Raw genomic sequence first — 14,718 nt, forward strand, 5'->3', positions numbered from 1 at the left:
TGCTTTGTCATCCTCTCACTAAACAAGGAAGACCTTACTTGGAGATGAGGATGGAAATAATGGGAGTGGAACACATTTTTCCTCCAATCAGTATGAGCCATCCATCAGAAAATATGCTCAGTCCATACCTGTGGGCAATTCTCTGCCTTCTGTTTAATCATCAGATTAAGAACTTCTGCATGTTTCTCCTTTCTCCCTTTGTTAAGTCTTCGTTCAGTATAAATGAATTTGAACTAATTTAAATCAGAGAGTCTGTTTTGTGTAGTGGTTATGGCATCAGGTTAGAAATCATGAAAGCATGAGTTCTAGTCCTGTCTTTATAGCATGAAGCCATCTGGGTGACTGAGGGTCAGTCACTCAGCTGTAGGAAGCAGGCAAACCACTTCTAATAAACCTTGTCAAGCAAATTGCAGGGATTTGTCCAGGCAGTCACTAGGAGTCAACACTGACTTGAAGGCAATTAATAAATAAATTAAATTTAAATAAATTTTAAACTCCACTTTTTAGAGAATTTTCAACTCCCAGGAGCCTGTTCCATTATCAAGGGAAGTTTTCCACGGCAAACAATTGGCTCTGATGTAAATTTGTTCCTGACAAAAAATATATGCTTGTTAATTTTTGTTTGTTTATGATTGCCCCAGTGAGCTTTTCCATTTCTCTTCTACACCATCATGTTATGGCTTTTTAAAATATATATATTAATTTTATTGAGGTTTCTGAATACAAAGATAAAAAACTAATACAAACAAGAAAAATATAAAACGTAAAGAAAGAATTTAAAGAGCTAGAAATAAAGAGAAAAGAGAAAAAGACAATAAATAAAAGATTATTCTCTCACCCAAACAAATCTAAACATGTTTTACAACTTAACACCTTCATTTAAAAAATCTATTCTGTAATCTAGATTTATCACTTTCTTCAATAAATAAATCAAAATAAATCTTTTCCTACTTAAAAACAATTCTTTAAAGCCATGTCATTCAGTCATGGTCAAAAAGAAATCCCATTAATAGCTATCAAAATTTTAACCCTGGTCAAATAGATTCACTTACTAGAACTTTTATTTTAATCCCATCACTAATGTCCTACAAATTGATTTCTTATCATTTTCTCTTTCTTTCTTTTCAGGAATAGGTTCAGTAACTTATTTTTGTTTCTTCTCAGAAACAGTGTTCTTGGTTTCAAACAGTGCTTTTCTAAATCTAAGATAAGAAGGCTTACCAAGTCAGTTTTCTAATTTATTATTTGTATGTCCTCTTTAATTATTAAGACAACAGCTGGTTTCATTTATAAATTCATTTTAGCATCTTTTCCCATATGACTCTTATACTCTGTTTTCAGATACATAACATCTGTTTCTATAAAAAAATTGTAATTCAGATTTTTTTAAAAAAAAAAAAAAACTCCAAATCCTCATACAAATCAATCTCAGTTCTGTTTTATCCAACCTGTTGTTTTTCCCTCTGCTATAGTATCAAAGAAATTTTAAGTAATGTTTGAGTACATTGTTCCCAAACAGCCTTAATTTCTTCTATAGTCAAATAGAACTGCTCATTGTATTAATGGGCCTCTTCTCCTTTAAATGTATTTATTTGTTCTCTCTGGTTCCATCTAGTCAACTTTCAAATCTCCCTATTTTCTGTTTATTTTCCAATCAAGAAAACTTTCCCATAGGACAGTTATAGTTAATTTCAAAATCTTCACATATTATTTTATAAATTTTTAAATACCCCACAGGAAATATTCCTTCAAGTCAATCTAGCTCCTTAATTTTTCAAAATCCACATTCTAGTCCACTTTTTGCTGTTTTCCAAACAGTAAAGCTTTTATTTTTAAATAAAAAATAAACTTACATGGGAGTTTCTTTCATGCAGAATAGAAGAACGTTTTCCCAGGGATGTAGTAAAGCTTGTCCTTTGGAGGGTTATTAACTTCAAAGAAGTCAATAATAAGCAGCTTCCTAAAGTAGTTAAGAGAGGAAATGGCATTGAACCATGGTTAGGCAATTTTTTTTTTAACTCCCAGAGCTCTTAAACTCACTGGAGATCACTGGTTTACAATCTTTTCACAGGAAGATTGTGTGTGTGGAGAAGGAGGCTATTTTTGTCGGTAATCCTTGTCCTCTCCTTGATCCAGAGAAGAATTCCAAAAAGCTGATCCATTCACAACTCCTATGACTACCTCAGTCATCTGCTCAAAACATGAAGCTGTGTTTAGTCCTCCATTCTTGCTCCCAGATATGTGATGGCTTCATATTCCTTTTAGTGAGTGCCATATAATCCAAGTAGTATGTTTATTATACATTTTTCTGACATAACAAACATGACTTCCAAAGATAATAGAAGAAAGAAGGATAATAGAATGGCAAAGAAATGCTGAACTCATTTAGTCTATTGCTAACTAGACACAAGTGTGCATTTTGCCTCTCATAAACAGGTGAGATTATGATGGTGAGATTATGAGTTATAAAGTATAACGATAATAACATTTCCCATGGCATACTCCATTATTCATCATGAATTTAAGCAATAGATTTCCCAGTTTCCCCATGTATTCTATAGAACTAAAAAAAAAGACTATTGTGTTTGTGATATAGGACAGAGACATTAACTGATTTTAGAATACTTATAATTTAAGGAAGTGAAAAAAAATCTAATATTACTGAATTACTGGGGTACTCTTTGATCAGATGTGCCAAGCCTAATCTATGTAGGGTTCTTCAGGAAGCACAATCCATTGGGTTCACATTTTTTATAAAAAAAAGTCGAGTTGAGATTTTGCTGGATTAATAGTTTCTTTATACAGTTAAAGATGTGTAGAATTATTTGAGAATTCTAAGAACTGTAGATAAAGATATCTGAATGGATGGGGAGGACAGGATTTAGAAGTCATGTGATCCATACAATTCTACTAAAGATTCAGCATAAGAACATAGAAAATTGCCTTCAACTGTTCTCTCTAACCCAATATTGTTGATGATGATTGCCTGTGAGTCTCAGTAATTCCAGAAAGGTCCAGTGCTATGTGAAGATACTAGAGACTACATCTGGCAAATGTGCACACAAAGCTGTGCCCTTTCACTGAACCATTGCCCACACCACATCTCTAATGGCAGAGAATTCAAAACGGAGGAGGGAACCAATGGATTTAAATAATATCCTTCTGTCTGGTCCCTTTTCCAGTCTCTAAACTGTTGGAATAATGATGAGAAAATAAGTTACTCATGTTTCCCTTTGCCCCAGCAAAACATACATACAGAGGGAGGGAGGGAGGGAGGGAGGGAGGGAGAGGGAGAGAGAGAGAGAGAGAGAGAGAGAGAGAGAGAGAGAGAGAGAGAGAGAGAGAGAGAATTAAATGAAATGTGCAGAACTGACACTGTCAGATTTTCTAATCATAGCATTTAATTCTACCACAGTTGGATGTGTCACATGGCCTTTTTATGCATGCTTTGGTCATATAAGGAGGATACTTTATAGTGAGAAGAAGGGCAGCATACAAAGACCTGTTATTTGTCTTGCAGACAAAGAAAAGTGTGATCACCAAATATACCTAGTTGGAGAAGATGTCAATGGCAAAGAAACAACAGCTCTAATTGTAAGGTTCTTACTGAACAGTAATAGAATGGAGAGGTCCTAAAAAAGGCATTCTGGTAGAGTTGCCTAATTCTTTGTAGGACTTCTTGACCTCTGAAAAGTGTGCAAGGCAGTAAAATATGGTGACTAACTTGGATATTTATAAAAGGGAAATAAATACAATTTGGGAATCAGCTTTATCAACATTATTAGTCTTGAAAATTCAGTATTATCTGTAGATGTAGGGACAGCCGGTCTCCAAATTCCAGTTTCTGAAAATCAATAGCAAGAGAGCAACACGTAATTAGGGTTGCTCACTTTAGGAAAGAAAATATTGAATTGAATGACCTTGGGCCATTCTAGCAGAGTTATCATGTTCCACTATAATTCTTCCAAGTCTATACAGTTTTAGAAATTAGGTAAACATGTTCATTTGTCTGTCTATCAGCAAAATTATTCTCCAAACGAATGGGAACAAAATGAATGTTATAGAAGCTAGAAAAAGAAAGGCCAAGTTTGAACATGTCACATCATGGTGGGGGATGAGTTGAATGCCCTATTCTTAAGGGCCCTACCGTCTTCCCTTCTGATCATAAAAGTTGAACCTTGGGCTTTACAAGACCCTCACTGACACAAACCTAGATACAGTAGCATGAGTGGAGAGCAGAAATATATGCAGCATACATTCATCAGCTATGGTTAGACCTCACACATACATAATCCTTGGTAAAGGGGTTAGAAAGTATTCCAGAAGCCCTGATTTCCATGCTTTCTTCGCCTTGTTACTATAAATCCTAATGTTACTTAGGGTCACTTAATTACTTTTGGATTTTTTTTGTTTTGTTTTGCTTAGTTCAGATTTTATCTCTTTACAATATGCAAAAAATGGTAAAAAGCAGTGATAAAAATTAATCATATAAAGAACAACTTTACTAATCAAACAATTGGCAAATCAAATAAATAAATAAATAAATAAACTCTCTGATAATATGGACATCAGTATTGATGTCCATATTGAAACTCGGATGTCTTTAAAGATCTTCTAAAACCACAAATAAGGAAACTTTACAGACCTCTCAATTGCCATTGTATTATTAATTATCCTTCTGAATCATAATGCCAGTAAGTCTTTCAGGGAGAGGAAGTAACAGTAACCATGATTTGTCTCAGAAAGGCACTTTGCATCATGGAGGCAACATGATTCATCACAAGAAGGTAGAGAGCATTGTGATGCGCCTTATAAGGAAGCTCTGCGATATTTTGAAGCTTCAACCTTCAGCTCTATGAGTAGAAAAGCCAGGGAATGAAGGCAAAGTGGAACAACCTGGCCATTTCAATTTGCTTTTAAGTGCATTGCTTTGCAAGCATCTTCAAAGGTTGCTTTGAACAAATATCATTAAAGCAAAGCATGTCTTCAAAGTAGTGCACAGGTATAATTTCTAGGCTTATCCCATGAGATACCTCACTAAATTTTTGAAAATTGACAGATTCCTCCATTGGAAAACTAACTAGCCAAACTCTGGTCTGATGTTGGTCACTGTTGAATAGAAGATAAATGTAAGAGAAACTGAGTCATTAATAAAGGCAGTAAAATAACAATCCCTAACTTGTTTGTTATTTTGTTATGTCTAGCATTCTGGACTATTGAGTGTTCTTTGCCGAAATGTTGGCTCTTGAATTCTGCAACCAAGGAGTAGAACAGTGAAGACCAGACTTTCCAAACTCCACTTTGAACATATAGAAGCAGTAATTGTAGAAAGTATAGTAATTGCAGAAAAGTAATTGTCTGAGTCTTTCGTTCTTATTTTACCTCTCTTTACAATTATAGGAATTACAAAAAAAATTCCAAAGGTAGCTAAATTTATGGGTTTTGTAGAGTTCCTTTTTATTTATCTTTTATTTATCTAATGATTTCACTTCATTGGATTATCCCTTTCTAAGGTTTACATTCCACAGTGGAGTTTGATAGGTTTGATATTGCATAGTTTTGGTAATCCCTAGGGATCAGGTCCCTGAGTAGGATAATTTTGCAGAAAGTTTAGAGTCAGATTGGGTTTTTTTCCACTTTTTATTGTCCCTTGGAAAACTAAATAGGGTTACTGTGCAGAAAACATTCAAAAAAATGCATTTTTTTCAACTCCCTATCTTCTCTTTCATACTTAATGCTATTCAAGATGGAAGAATTGGAGCTTTTTGCCATAGTCTATTGTGTTCATCTTCATGATGCATCCAACATTAATTATGGCTAGAAGTTTGATCAGTTTAAACTAGTCTACATTTCAGTAATGGCATCTACATGGAAATAAAATTTTTCAATTCTATTTATTTTTCTCATTTTCTATTTCCTGATTTAATTTCAGACTCATAGTTATGACCACTTTCAAATCCCTTCTGCACACGAAAATGAGCAAGTATTTTTGCTGTTCCTTTTCTAAATAAGATGTTGATCAATGTATTGACATGAGTATCATTTCCTAACATGTCAGAAATTATGCATCTGCCAGCCAACTAAGACAAGCACATGTATGCACATAAACACCCCACATTTGGTGGGTGTTGTACTTGGGCCACCAAATAATACCAAGCCCATTTTTAACCACTTACTTTCAATGTCAGGATCAACAACTTTCATTCTCTGAATTTTTGTGACACAATATTGGATTTTGGATTAGCCTTGAAAACTATTAAACTATTAAGTAGCTTATCTTTGGAAGTTGTGGACAGCACAGCACAGCATAACATTATATATACTTCAGGATTTAAAGAAGTATGGAAAAAGAAAGTTTTAAATTTAGGATTTTTAAAAAAGACAAACTCGCCAGGATTACATTTCTTCCAGATCTTCCTGATCTGCCAACAGATGATATTCTAGGTTTTGTGTTGGTGTGTTTGTGTGTGCCTTCAAGTCAGTAATTGACTTCAGATGACTGCCTGGATAAATCCCTGCAGTTTTCTTGGCAATATTTTGGAAATGGTTTGTCTTAGCTTGCTTCTTAGGACAGAGAGTGTGCCAAAGGCAGCGCTAAAACTCACAGTTTCCCAGTTTCCATTTAAGATTCCATGGTATCTTATCCATTTTTATGTACACTGAAAGCATATGTACCAAAGACAAATTCCTTGTGTATCCAATCACACTTGGCCGATAAATAATTCTATTCTATTCATCTAAAAGTTAAAATACTGAGGATGTACAAAGAGAGGGACAGCTGCCATCAAAGGTTAGATTTTGTCTAGCACAGATGTGTCAAACTCAAGGCCCAAGGTCCAGATTTGGCCCATGGGGTGCTTAGATCTGGCCTATGGGGCTGCCCTGGAAACAGCGAAGGACTGGCTAATGGTGTCTCTGCCAGCGAAAAAGGAGCTGGGGAGGGCTGCAGCCCTCCTGTGCTCTGTTTTCACTGGCAGGGGTTGCAGGAGGTTGTGGCAGCTGAAAATGGAGTTTGGGAGCCCATTTTCAATGGCAGAGTGCTTGGATCACCACAGCCACCCCTAACATGAGTGATGTTGAGATGGCCATGCCCACCCTGGCCCCCTGAGGTCAAACACAGCCTCAATGAAATCAAGTCTAGTGTTTAAGTGGTCTAGTGGTTAAGACATCAGGCTAGAAAACAAAAGACCATCAAATCCCACCTTAGTCATGAAAGCAACGTGGTTGACTTTGAGCCAGTCACTCTCTCTCAGCCCAATCCTCATACAATTGTTCTTGTAGGGTAAATAGGAGAAAAAGTGTGTGCTACCTAGAGATATTTTTAAAAAATAATATAGGGGATATAAATAAATATTTTTTAAAAATGACTGGCATCATTAATAGTTACCTAAGTCCCAGTATAAAACCAGTGTAATCTTACTGATAATGAACGGTTGAAGGAGCTAGGTATGTCTCACCTACCAAAGAGAAGGAATAAGAGGGACATGATAACTGTCTTCCAGTACTTGAGGAGCTGTCTCAAGGAAGAAGAATTTACTTATTCTCCAAAGCTCCTGAGTGCAGGACAAGAAGTAATGGGTGGAAGCAGGGGTGGGATTCTACAGGTTCCCACCTATTCCCTAAAACTGGTTGTTAACATTCTGAGCAGTTCAGAGAACCAGTTGTTGGAAGAATTTACTGGCCTAATCCTGTAAGGAAGGCAGGAAGGAAACATTCTGGTGTTGCTTACAGAAACTGCCTCTCCGTTAACTCTTTTTACATTCTTGGCAGGACTAGACTTCCTGTCTCTGGAACTTCTCTGAAGTTTTTTTTCCTTTGCTGATACTTTGCTTGTGTGGAGTGACCATTCAAAGTTACAATGGCACTGAAAAAAGTGACTTATAACCATTTTTCACACTTACGACTATTGCAGCATCCCCATAGTCATGAGAGGCCAAGGGAGGAGATGTGTGCCTCGATGGGAGTGATGTTGACTTGGCCATGCCCAGCCAGTCACATTACCACCAAGCCACACCGACCAACTAAGCCACGCTCACAGAACCGGTTGTTAAAAAAATTGAATTCCACCCCTGGGTGGAAGCTTATTAAAAAGCTTTCTTACCTAATTTCCTGACAATGAGAGCAATTAACCAATGGAACAACTTGACTTCCAAAGTTATGGGTTATTTCAAAAATAGTTATTTCAAAAATAGACTGGACAACCATTTCATGGGATGGTGTAAAGTCTCCTGCCTTGAACAGGGGGTTCAACTAGAAAACCCTTGAGGTCCTTTCCAGTCCTGTGTTTCTATGTTCTATGACTTCCCCTTCTTCTGTTCCCTGCAGTTATCTCGATCCCAGCATTGTCTCTGATAAAAAGTAATCCACTTTACTATTTTTTCCTGCTTTTCTTTCTGACAGCAGGTTCAGAGGAACATGCAAAAAATACATCTCAATAGTCAAGGCCTAACCAAAGAAAGGATCTCAATTCTCAGTGGTTTCACAGATAATATCATTTTAAAGGCTAACCCAAATCTGAACTAAGCAAAAAGATACTGTCTACTAAATCATTATTGGATTGCCTTTAGCATAACAATGCCTGAAAATCTCCTAGAGACACGTATTCAAATTCATATTTAAGCACAGTAATACATCTCGGTCCACTGAATTTTGGCAGTTCTGATGGATTTTTAATGATAGAATGTCCTTCGATCTTTTTTAAAGCTCATAAAAAAAGCTAGTTGTTGGAAATAAGGTTTGGTAAAACTTCTCTCTGACACACTTATGTGTAACTGCAAAAATTGGAGGAATTGGGTATGTCTAATTTAATGAAAAGAAGGACAAGAAGTGACTTGATAATAATGTTCTAATATCTAAGGGATTGCTACAAAGCGGGGAGTCAGCCTATTCTCCAGAGCATCTGAAAGCAGAACAAGAAGCAATCGATGGAAACTAATCAAGGAAAGAACCAATCTAGAACTAAGGAGACATTTCCTGACAGTTAGAACAATTAATCAGTAGAATGACTTGCCTTCAGAAGTTGTAGATGCCAGAAGAAATTGACAACCATTTGTCTGAAATGTTATAGGATTTTCTGCTTGAGCAGGAGGTTGAACTAGATCTCAAAAAACCCTTCCAACTCTATTATTGTGTTCTGTTATTCTTTGCAGAAGAAGGTTCCCTTAAATATTCACAACAATTTTTTCAAAAGCTAGGGGATATTGCCTTCTGCCTTTCACTTTTTCACTTCCTAATTGGATTAAAATATCTAATCTAGATTGCAAATATCTGGAAAACCACTAGATGGCAGCGAGCAGATTTTGAAAGCTATAGGATTGTGTTGTCGTTGCATGATCATTCATGTTTTTGCAATGCAAAATATGAGGTTGGAATCAAATCTGGATGGCCCTGAGCTTATTTGAGACTGACCAAAATAAATTCTCCTGTTCAAACTTTGCCTTAGCTATTGCTAGGGTAGTAGCAACATCTTCTCAGCTTCATTGTTAATATGAAAGGTGACATCTTTTTAACTCCCTGCAGTTTCTAATCTAATAGTTCAGAAGGATTGAAAAATGCCTCAAAACTGAGGACTTTCTAAAAAGGTAATTTATTTCTCATAGGAGCATTTTGGACCCTAAAGTCTCAGGGTTGCTTTTCATATAATCAGTGTTAGCAGCTCATTAAAATACACAGCATGTACGTCATTTAACTATGGCATGGCTCAGCAAGGACACTAGAAGCTGTGGGATTTTTTTCCTTAAAAAAGTCAATAATAATAAAAATAAGGGGAAGAATAAGTGGAGATAAAATAGAACAGCTTTGCTTGGTGCTGACACTGTAATTAAGAATATATGACAGAGGTTACAGTGCCTTTAACCATCATTTCAGCTGAAAAGATTAACTGATCAACACCCTTTTTTCAATTTCCAGCTGTGATTTCTTCTATCGTTTTATGGTTTTCAAATAAATGGAATCCACTGATGGCTATTTTAAGACTGTTTTCAGCTCTGTCTAACATGATGACTCTGCCAGGGTGAATAACACACTGAATCATTTTTTAAAAATTCTTCAGAATGCATAGCCAGAAGAAAAATAACTCCCTTCTATCAAAAGGGATATAATTCTTTCTTTTGTTTTGTTGATATTTTGTCTATCTTAACTAACTCTATTCATTCTTAAATATTCACAAAGACATATACAAGAGAAAAATATATATAAGAGAATCTTTTATTATAAATATCCTAGATATTTCCAAACTAACTTTTTCTCTTTAATTTATCTCTTTCTTAGTAGTTTATGAGATTTTGAACTGAAGCCATTTTAACATCTTCTGTAAATTTTAATATTTTCTGTAAATGTTAACATCTTCTGGAAAGTATGTGATGTGACATTTTGATTAATACTATATATGTTTCAATAATTTATAGGCTGGTTGTTGCGACAAATAAATATATTGATTGGTCATCATATCCAAAGAATTCTCATCAATAGTTTCTCATCAAATTGAAGTAAGATATTAAGTAGGATGTGACAAAATTCACCCCTGAGTTTTCTACTTTTTAGCATTTTTATTCACAACTTAGATGAAGGGTTGGAGGGAATGCTTATCACATTTTCAGGCAAAACAGAATTGGCAGGATAGCTAAATCCCTGAAAGGCGGAAATAACATTCAAAATTATCTTGTTATGTTGGAGAAATGGAATGAAAATAATAGACTAACAGAGACAAATACAAGATTCTGAAGAAACAGAAATCAAATCTACAACTAAAAATGAAATTAACTGGTATTTCTACTATTAGGTGATGGTTTAAAAAATCAAATGTAATTTTTGGGTGGAATCTAAAGAAGTGCAATTTTACTTTAGTTTGCATTTTCAGTTCCCACTTTGGAATGTGTGCAATTCTGAGCTCCACATTTAAGAAGAATTCAGACATTCAGAATTTTAAACTCATATTTTCCCATTTGTCCATCCATATATTATAACCAAAATTCTTAGCCCACCTTATTATCATAATACATTCTCTAATTGCTCTTCCTCTGTTTCAAATTTCAAGAAAGGTTTATATATAATGATGGTTATGTCACCATCATAAATTAAAGCACAACTGTGCTTCAAATTTTGACATATCTTGCTCCATACCTTAAATCTTTTTGTCCATTTTGAATCACTATACATGTGGAAACAATTGACAACTATATTCTGTGCTATTAATTGCTCTCTTGATTTAATTTTAAATCCACCTTGATGGTTTTTCAGTAATTCCCAATATGTCAACCATTTGTTCTTGTCTCTTCTATGATATGTTTCTTGTTTTCAGGCACTACTTGGATTTGTATCTTTTCTTCATCCTCCATATGACATGTCTAATATTTTTTTAAATTCACATTAACTTTAATTCTATAATACAATAAATATACATGCCATCTAAAGCTCAGGTCCTGACCTTCTATCTTTAAAAGTCTCCTGTGACTCGGCAACATCGATTCTTTTATCCAGACCATACAAGAAGTAGCAAAATACAATTTTAAATCTGATAAACCTAATCCTCCTCTTTCCTTTGCATTTTGTAGCACATTATATTTAATTTGTGGTTTTTTCCCCCCTTGCCATATAAATTTAGATATATCTTTGCCATTGTTTAAATGGTGCATCAGTTGTCAAAACAGGCATTGTCTGAAATAAAAACATTATTTTTATTGCAGATTATCCCCATTGACAACTTTAATTTCTCCCATCTTAACAATGTTCTTCTTAATTTCACTCCATGTCTCAACATAATTATGTTGAAATAACATACAATTCATATTTGTCATAAAAATACCCAAGTATTCTACTTTTCTCGGTCTTAAAACCAGTTTTTTCCATCATTGTACTTGATTGTCTATAAATCTAATTTTTAATTCAACTATTACCAATATACCCATCTTTGAGATATATACTTTCAAATACACACAAAGAGACAAATAAATATCAAGCTCTTTAAATTAAGAATGAAGAGAAGAACCACTGAAAGAAAAGGACAGAGGACTTTGCTGAAAATCTCTTGGATGGAGTGAAGTTTTCTTGCATATATTTAGCTATGTAGTGACCAAGAAATGTATATGAATTTCTTTGTTACATTCTACAATTAGTGCCTCAGTTGTTTTGCAGCCTACTAGGATTCTCATACTTAAGTAGAATCCAAGGAAAAGTAATAGTGAAAGAAACTTCTCCATATTGGGAGTTTTTTTTCCTGAAATCTGGGTAGCAGCCAGGGAGAGTTCAGAATGATTGAAATATGGGAAAAGAACATCAAGAAAAATCATTTGCCCACTCCAACCACAAGGTTACACAGCCCTAAGACAAATTTCAGACAAATTCTTTAGCATCCTAAAAATAAGACAAAAATATAAACTTCTGCCACAGGGGGAAAAAAATGGCAAGACATGGTGTTAACTGTTGCCCAGGTCCCAGAGACTCCATATGGACAGAATATGTGATTCTATTCTATTATAAAATAATTCCACAACAAATGCATATTTATATATCTTCCAAATAAATACCTACTTCACAAAGAAGAAAGGTTGGATTCAATTTTCATCCCAATTGCAACTCCAATTATCAAGTACATTTGCCACCACCCCTGATGTTTTATTTCCTAAAATTGAATAATACAAGACACATTTAATGGCACTTTGCAGTTGAGGTGAATTTCTTTCTGTATGTGCTGTGCTAGGGACTTAAATAAGAATCTTCTAAAGAACTTTTCTTAACTAAAAAATAACACAGTTTAAAACAGTTTAATCAAATTTTGAAGCAGCTACAGATAATGTCTAAGTTCACCTATACTGCTAAGGCATAATGTGCAGGGGTGGGATTCTGGTGTTGCTTACAGAAACTGCCTCTCCGTTAACCCTTATTACATTCTTGGCAGGACTAGACTTCCTGTATCAGGAACTTCTCTGGAGTTTTTCCTCCTCCTTTGCTGGTACTTTGCTTGTGTGGAGTGACCATTCAAATTACAATGACACTGAAAAAAGTGACTTATGACCATTTTTCACACTTATGACTGTTGCAGCATCCCCATAGTCATGAGAGGCCAGACGAGGACATGCATGCCTCGATGTGAGTGATATTGAGTTGGCCACACCCACCAACTAAGCCACGCCTACAGAACTGGTTGTTAAAAAATTTGAATTCCACCCCTGATAATGTGGTTGCTTACTTTTGATTTTTTTATTTTATTTTATTTTATTTATTTTATTTTATTTTATTTTTATTTATTTATTTTTGTCAATTGCTTACAAGATAATAGGTATAAGTAAAAACATAGTTATGAATATATGGATACATATAAGAAAAAAAATAAACAATAAGACAGGGATGGTAGGCATGTTGGTGCGCTTATGCACGCCCACTACAGACCTCTTAGGAAAGGGGTGAGATCAATAGTAGACAGTCTAAGGTTAAAGTTTTTGGGGTTTGGGGAAGAAAACACAGAATCAGGTAGAGTATTGCAGACATTGACCACTCTGTTGCTGAAGTCGTATTTCCTGCAATCAAGTTTGGTGCGATTAACCTTGAGTTTGTATCTATTGTTTGCTCTTGTGTTGTTATGGTTGAAGCTGAAGTATTCATTGACAGGTAGGACATTGCAATGTATGATTTTATATACTATACTTAGATCGGACCAAAGACGGCGTAATTCTAGGTTTTCTAGGTCTAGAATTTTGAGTGCGGTGGCATAAGGTATTCTGCAACGAGTAGAGTAGATTTAACAGAACATGTGAAAACATGAATCAGTTTGCACCAATAGCTTTACCTTATAAAAATTGCAATGGACTTTCAACTGAATTAAATATTGACCTATGCAACACTTGCTTCCAGTATTAGCATAAAAAGTTTTAACTATCAAATAAACAAGAATCTATAGAAAAAGAATCAGACAGATTTTTACCTTCAGAAGAAAAAATATTTTGCAGATGAAAGCTGTTACTCTGTTTTGATGGACAATTCATAACATAGAATTAGAATGAGATTTTGCTATGTCCTTCAGTCTGGGTCATTCACTTCTGCTAGCTTCCTTGACAGTGTCAGGCTTAAAAAATGGCAGACAGCTTTGGACAGCAAACTATATTCTGCAAAATATTATTAGATAAGGTTAGTCAAAAAGTCACTGGCAAAGCCAAAAGATAAAAAGAATAAGTGTGTCCAATACAAACACAAACTCAGCAGGTAGGATCGAGTGGCAGTCAAGCCAAACGGTTATTTCCCTTAGTGATACATTTCACTGATAGATGTATTCTAGAGGATACTGTACAGAAATTGACCCTGACTTAAGGTTTTTTGACTTCTTGAGTTACTTCCTTGATATCAAAATGTGCTGAATTTTATTCAGGAAAACTAGCTAGAAATATCTGAGATGGCTCAGCTCAAGTGTAAACTCACAAAGAGCAGAATTTTTCCTACTATAAGGTGTATCTTATTGTGATCCCTAGTATAGAGCATAGGTCTTACATACCTACTACATTGCTACAGTTACTTAGAGAGATGGCCACTCATATAGAGCCCAACATAATACTTGTTCCAAAATAAAGCAGTGTTGATAAAAATTAGGGATTGGACTTGAATTTGGTTGGGATGGCATGTTCCTTGTTGAAGATAGCAAAGTACTGGTAGTCCCCAATTTAAGAATGAGTTGCATTTCCAAGATCTGTTCTTAAGTCATATTTCTATGTAAGCTGGAACATACATATT

At 35.0% G+C, this 14,718-nt stretch overlaps 1 protein-coding gene and 1 long non-coding RNA gene across 2 annotated transcripts in view; one reads left to right on the top strand and one right to left on the bottom strand.

Annotated features, from left to right (window-relative positions):
• LOC148131157 (uncharacterized) overlaps nt 1–2,076 on the bottom strand; it is a 38,329-nt gene extending 36,253 nt beyond the window's left edge. Inside the window, exon 1 of the long non-coding RNA XR_015748503.1 lies at nt 1,854–2,076. This is a non-coding gene — a long non-coding RNA (uncharacterized LOC148131157). The remainder of the gene's footprint in view (nt 1–1,853) is intronic.
• The window catches only part of KCND3 (potassium voltage-gated channel subfamily D member 3), a 321,194-nt gene that overhangs the window by 192,300 nt on the left and 114,176 nt on the right, over nt 1–14,718 (top strand). The window lies entirely within an intron of this gene.

The sequence above is a fragment of the Notechis scutatus genome, chromosome 3, assembly GCF_049901735.1.
Source record: "Notechis scutatus isolate UNSWTSFEM ecotype Mainland chromosome 3, rNotScu1.2, whole genome shotgun sequence".
Classification (NCBI taxonomy): domain Eukaryota; kingdom Metazoa; phylum Chordata; class Lepidosauria; order Squamata; family Elapidae; genus Notechis; species Notechis scutatus.